Here is a 6,812-nt window from a genome sequence, read left to right on the forward strand (position 1 = left end):
TGCTGCCTCTTAGTATCTTTCACACGACGGTCAATGGTACAGTGTATAATAACAAATAGTATAACATTTATATGCTTAATACAATGTACAAAGTAATATATAGTATCGTAATTGTATAGTGAATATATAGCAGTGTGATATACATTAGGGTGGGTAGAATAATACATAGTGTAATATAACAATGTATAAGGTGGTGTATAGTAATACAGTATATAATTTAATGTTGGGTTTGTCTATGGCAGCATATAGTACGGGGCAGACCTGTTTGATGTAAGGGAAAAAAGTTTAGCTGGAAGCATATTATATTTTTTGCGACGTAGAATTGTAATGTATTACTTACTGTTAGTAGCTCAGCTTATTGGAGAGTATATTTAGTATACTGATGATACTATGAAGTTTATACTTTAGTTTTTTACGTGGTTGTTTGGTTGCTGCAGCTGCATACTATTCACATTCCTTCCCTTTGTTGGTGCTGCCCCTGCCCCTGCCCCCTCCCTTTGATGCTGCTAATCCTGCATAATGCATGGGCATAATATGACTTTGAAAACCCCCCGCCCACCTCCCACGCATTTCACAATTAGCACTATTCGCATTCCTGCATTTCCCATAAATATGCTAAATTCCTCTTCAAATGCAAATTCTTTTGTCAAGGCTCTCTTCCTCCTCCCTCACAGCTTAAATAGACACTCCAAGCCTAAGACGTGTCATTTAGACTCTGTCTTATCGACAGACATGTTCTTCACCTGAGGATGGCTGCTTGCGTTGTAGCCAAAACGTCGTGAGAATTATTTTATTATGTTTTATTTAAATTTTTGTATTACTTCCCTTCTACGTGACTTTACCGAAAGAACCAAGAAGATACTCATTTGAGGTTGAGGCGACCGAAGGGAGGCCCAGGACCGGTTCAGATAATCGTCACTGGTGTTGGCCGTGAGCAAGGAATCGAATTCGAGTCGCCAGGAGCGTAGCGCAGCGTGCTAACCGCTACACTACTGCTCCCCACTACACACAAACGCACACACTCACTTACACACACACGTGCAAGTGAACACACACTCCGAGTGGGATTCTGGGACTGATTAACATATCGCGGTGGGTTGCTCCGCCGAACAAAATAGTTCAGCGGTTTGGGTCGTACACACGACTGGATGTTCACAAGTCAAATGGTTAAAATTAATAACATCTTATGGCGGTTCATTCGTAAGTCAGACGTTTGTATCTCGGGAACTGCCTGTGCAATGAGATGTGCTTCTGTGTGCGTATGCATGTTTGAACTTCTTTCACACCGTACTTAGCCAATCATGTTAATCGGAGGTGCGGGGCAAGGACAACAAACTAAACACAAAAAGTGTGCACATTTCAAGGGACTTTGGGGTCACCATCACAGTTGATTCACACCACACAACTCTCAAAGAAGCTGACTACTGAAAGCTGGCACAATTATGAACTTGTGTGCCGAGCTGAGAGTTGTGTGATACAGGTAGGAACAACAGGTTCCATACTGCCCACCAGGGATTATTTGTCTGTCGTGCATACCACGGCCCCGCCCCACCGGGGGTGCCGACCAATGGGAGCGGTGGGTTGGGGTTGGTAGAGGGGGGGTTAGTGGGGGGGGTTAGTGGTGGGGGGGGGTGCACCGCCGCGACTCGGGCCAATGAGGAGACGGGCGATGTTGCTTTCACAAAATGGAACTGGGGGAGGGTGGCTCCATTCATAAAATGGAAGCCTTGAAAAGACAAAAAGCGGATCTTTTTGCCTCGTGTTTCTTTCAAAATTCCCAGCCTAAAGGTGATTCAGTTTGTCCAAAAAAGCAAATGCATCCCTTGTAAAAGGTAAAACAAATTAATGCATTTCTAGGTTAACATGAAGCATATAAATTAACCCCCCCCCCCAATAAAAGATACTTTACGGAGTATTATATGACAATGCATATTACAGGTAGGAACAACAGTTCCACACTGCCCACCAGGGATTATTTGTCTGTCGTGCATAGCCACGCCCTCGAGTTGTATTTCATAGAGCGCTTCGGGCGGGCTCAGCACCACGTGACGCGCCGCCCCACGCAGCTTGCGCCGCGTGACACGGATCGCACGAATGCACTGTCCAACCAAGTTCCTACCTGCCCACTCCGAAGGAACGTGTTTTTATTTTGCGATTCGGTGAGGGCTGGCTGACTTTTTTAACCAGTTTAGTTTGCATTGCGTGTATATGTTTTTTTATACATTTAAAAAAATTAAATCTGGCAATGAAGTGAGTTAAGTGGATAATTGTTTGGTTCACTCTGACCACAGAGCACCTCCAAAACTCACCTCTTTAAACTGCCATTTACCCCCCTAGTTATCCCCATTTACCCTGGTTCTGTTCATTCATGCTTTCCATATATAGCCAGCCTGCCCTGTCGCTCTCCTCTCGTGAATCGTAACGAGTGGACAGGTCGGCTAATTAGACAAGAATAACAAAATAAAACACGCTTTAATGAAATGTACCTACCGTACTCGTAATGGCAGAACTCCACGACTCCAGGAAGTGGCCCCACAGCTTGCCATAACGAAAGGGCCCGTGGTGATTTACAGGCAACGTGAGTTGAGCGTGGACAATTAGACCCGTAAAAAAGATTGTTTAAAATTTATTTTATCTTATTTTTAATAATGGAATATAGTATTGTCATCAGTATGACATAAATATACCAAGTTTGCAGTTGATAGCACATTTGGAAGTGGGTATAAATTGAGTTACAAGATTTTTTAAGGATACGACAACAGACGGAGTGAGTTAAATGAAAGCGCGTAAAATAATACGTTTGGAGATGAGTCCTCCTGAGAAGTGGGCGACTCCACAACAGATGAGCACCAAAGGTTTGTGAAACGGCAACGATTTATTTCAAAGTGGCATTCCAAGGAGCATGGCCAGACACGTCCTCATCGCCCTCAATGTCACCCAACACCTCGGCTCAGTCCCTCACCACGGAACCCACCCCAAATCTTAATTATGATAACAGCCTCTTATCATATTTAAGAACATTTAACATACAATTCACAACAAATATTTGAAACGAAGCAATGCATACTTGTATTTAATAATACAGCAATTATCGATATGTAAATTAGGGAAATCATATTTTACTGACAATAAATATATAAAAAGTATTCTTTCTTGTATCCGAATCACTTTTTCTGTTCACCCCATAAACTCAACGTTAAATTCAGGCTGCAAGCTGCCCATTTTGTGCATTCCCAAATGAACAGCACAACGCAACACAATAACACCAAATGTTATCAACTATCACAAAAAACAACTTCTATTTTCATCACTTAAACATTCGAATTATCTTCCAACTACGTCATATCTATTGATTCGAATTAGATTGTTAAAAAATAAGCAAGTTATAAACAACCGTGAATATGTAATGTAGTAACTCGGCGGGAGACGACTTCACGGGTAACACACTCTTTATTTTACCAAACTCGTTCACAGGTGACTAACACCTACTTTGTATCTCGGGTGACAAACACCCACTTAGTATCGCGGGTGACAAACACCCACTTAGTATCTCGGGTGACAAACACCCACTTAGTATCTCGGGTGACAAACACCCACTTAGCTACCCTGGCGACTAACGCCCACTGAGCTACTCGGGTGACCAACACCCACTTAGCTACTCGGCGACTAACGCCCACTGAGCTACTCGGGTGACCAACACCCACTTAGCTACTCGGCGACTAACGCCCCTGAGCTACTCGGGTGACCAACACCCACTTAGCTACCCTGGCGACTAACGCCCACTGAGCTACTCGGGACACTCCCTGCCCGGGGTATCCGTCTTGACTGTGGGTCCCCAGCCCGACCCACGTGGGCGTCGGACCCCGGGTCCCACAGTCTCGCCTCCGAGCCACACAGGGCCCCGGTCCCTACAAGGACGGCGGGACTAGGGGTCTCGGGGCACTAGGTCTTCAGCTCCGTCTTCTGGTCTTCAACTGGGTAACTCTCCCCGAGTGCTCTCGCGCGTCCCCCTTTATACCCCACCTGCGGACGTCGCTGCGAGCACCCATCCTATTCGACCAATCACTGGGCGCTGGCTACGATCCTGTTTTCCCACATCTCAGCGTGCCTCAGCACCCACGCCGCGCCGCCCCGTCATCTGTCACTCCCGGCGCGCGCGTCCACACCACGCCCACAACGCGTGCCCAACCCCGCACCTCGCGCCGCCCCGTGATCCATCACTGTCACAGTCGGCGCACGTCAACACCACCACTACAAATACAATAAAATACCTGGCACCACGAAGGCGAGGCCATCTTATAATGAATTACCCGCGCAACAAAAACCAAACACAATAAAACAAAAAAAGTTAACATTTCATATCTGCAATGATTACCAGACACACCGCTATCACACTCCATGTAACACAACAATCCCTCTGTTGATGGTATTGACCACCATTGTTAATATTCTAGACCCAATTATTATACTAAATCAACTTGAATATCGGTCTTGTGAACATCTTCACCGCCAATAACTCAATCAACAGACAATTAACGCTACTGATTAGCTATCATTCGATTAACATTCGAGTAATATTAATTTAAGTTATATTTAATTATACTTTCCACCGCCACCACCCAACACAGCTAATTAGTAAGGTTTGTCACGTAAACAAAACGCGCCAATTCGCTACTAGTGCAGCACACTGGTGTGTTGGAGAGTAAACCCACAACATTTACAATTCGAGTACGACGTTTCGCCAGTAATTAAAGCTAGCATTATCAGGTGGCAGCCAGAATTGTGGCGAAATCCTCCTGTTTGATGTGGCAAATGTCCATAACACATTGGACCCTTTGCTAAGAGCTGGGGCCCAAAAATCGAATGGCTTACAAAATTTAAGAACATTGCATAGGTCTTCTTGGTTCTTTCGGTAAAGTCACGTAGAAGGGAAGTAATAAAATAATAAAAATAAAACATAATTAAATAAAATAATTCTCACGACGTTTCGGTTACAACGCAAGCAGCCGTCTTCAGGTGAAGAATGAGACACTGCCAAGCTAGGAGCTTATATATAAGCTGGGTTGGAGGTGGAAGAAGAGCGCCTTAACAAAAAGAATGTGCATATCAACAGGAATTTAGCATATTCAAGGGAAATGCGTAGGAGGTGGGCGGGGGGGGTTTCAAAGTCATATTATGCCCATGCATTATGCAGGATCAGCAGCACCAAAGGGAGGGTGCACGTAGAAAACTAAAGTATAAACTACATAAAAAACTAAAGTATAAGCTGCATAGCATCATCAGTATACTTACTATACTCTACAATAAGCTGAGTTACTAACAGCAAGTAATACATTACAATTCTACGTCGTAAAAATTTATATAATATGCTTCCATCTAAACTTTATTCTCTTACATCACACGAGCATACACCGTACTATATACTGACAAAGATAAACCCAACATTAAATTATATACTGTATTGCTATAAACCACCCTATACCTTATACATTTTAATATAACACTATGTATTATTCTACTCACCCTAATGTGTATCACACTGCTATATGTTTACTATACAATTACGATACTATATATTACTTTGTACATTGTATTAAGCATATGAATGTTATACTATTTGTTATTATACACTGTACCATTGACCGTCGTGTCAATGGGTGAGTCGTGGTGGGGAAACTTGCAGTGGAGCAAAGAATCCTTTCCCTGCGGAGAATACAATGCCAGTGAGTGGAACGCGGTCTGAAAGTCACCGTAAACGTGAACACAATCAGTTAAGATCCTAAATGGTTTATTACGTCCTTCCAATGATTGCTATGCCAGAATCCATCTTCTCGGTTGAAATTGTTTCTGTGTTTGTATATGTGGATCGCCTCATGAACGAATCTCTCATGATAGGTCACACATGTTTGCATTTTCGATTCCACGTGGCTGACGACGTGGCCGGTAGGCCTCCCGATGTAAATGAGACTTGAGATTCCAAGAAAACAGCAAACTCCACCGTCCTGCTTTTCCCTACTCCTCACACTGTTGTTCCTCACATGTTCTAGAGAACCCTAGGGGCAACTTGTCACGCTGTGGGAAAACAATGTTTTAAGAATTATAACTTGACTTGAAGCTTTCATGACTACAGGAATTACTCTTTGGCTCTTTCGGTAAAGTCACGTAGAAAGAAAATAAATTAAATAATAGAATGCAATCGTCATGTCTCTGTGTTGTCTCTCTCTGCTTGTGTGTCTGTCTGTGTGTACCTGATGACAGTTGCTTGTGTTGCAATCGAAACGTCGTGTTATATTATTTAATTTATTTTCTTTCTACGTGACTTTACCGAAAGAACCAAAGCGTTTTAGAATTATCTTAACCAGGTTTGATTGGCGGCGTCAGACGACCCACGCGTGCCACCCGTCCGCAAACTTCGCGGGGCAGGGGGTACGGGGAGGAGGGGGGGGGATCCCCGCCCCTCCCAATTCAAAGGCCAACCCCGATGGCGATTACACAAACAGTTATTTGTCGATGTTTTATCCTCAGAGATGGAATTTAGGCAAGTTCCGTTGTAGATGATTCGACTTAATTATTGATGGTGCAATCGAACACCAGGATCTTAGGAGTGACAAGTCAGCGACCTTTGAGTCACCCTGCTATCAGGGTTATACACCTTATTTAAACAAATGATTTGCTGTGCATACCTTTGTTTAAGCAGATTATTTTATTGACGAATGCGCTTTGGTTCGTTTTTTTTAATGCCTTGTGCAATCCAGCAGAGGGAGAACGATCATGGGCAGTGCGGAAAAATAAACGTTGTGAACCTGGACTCA

The sequence above is a fragment of the Lampetra planeri genome, chromosome 2 (genome assembly GCF_965212315.1).
Source record: "Lampetra planeri chromosome 2, kcLamPlan1.2.h2, whole genome shotgun sequence".
Taxonomy (NCBI): Eukaryota; Metazoa; Chordata; class Hyperoartia; order Petromyzontiformes; family Petromyzontidae; genus Lampetra; species Lampetra planeri.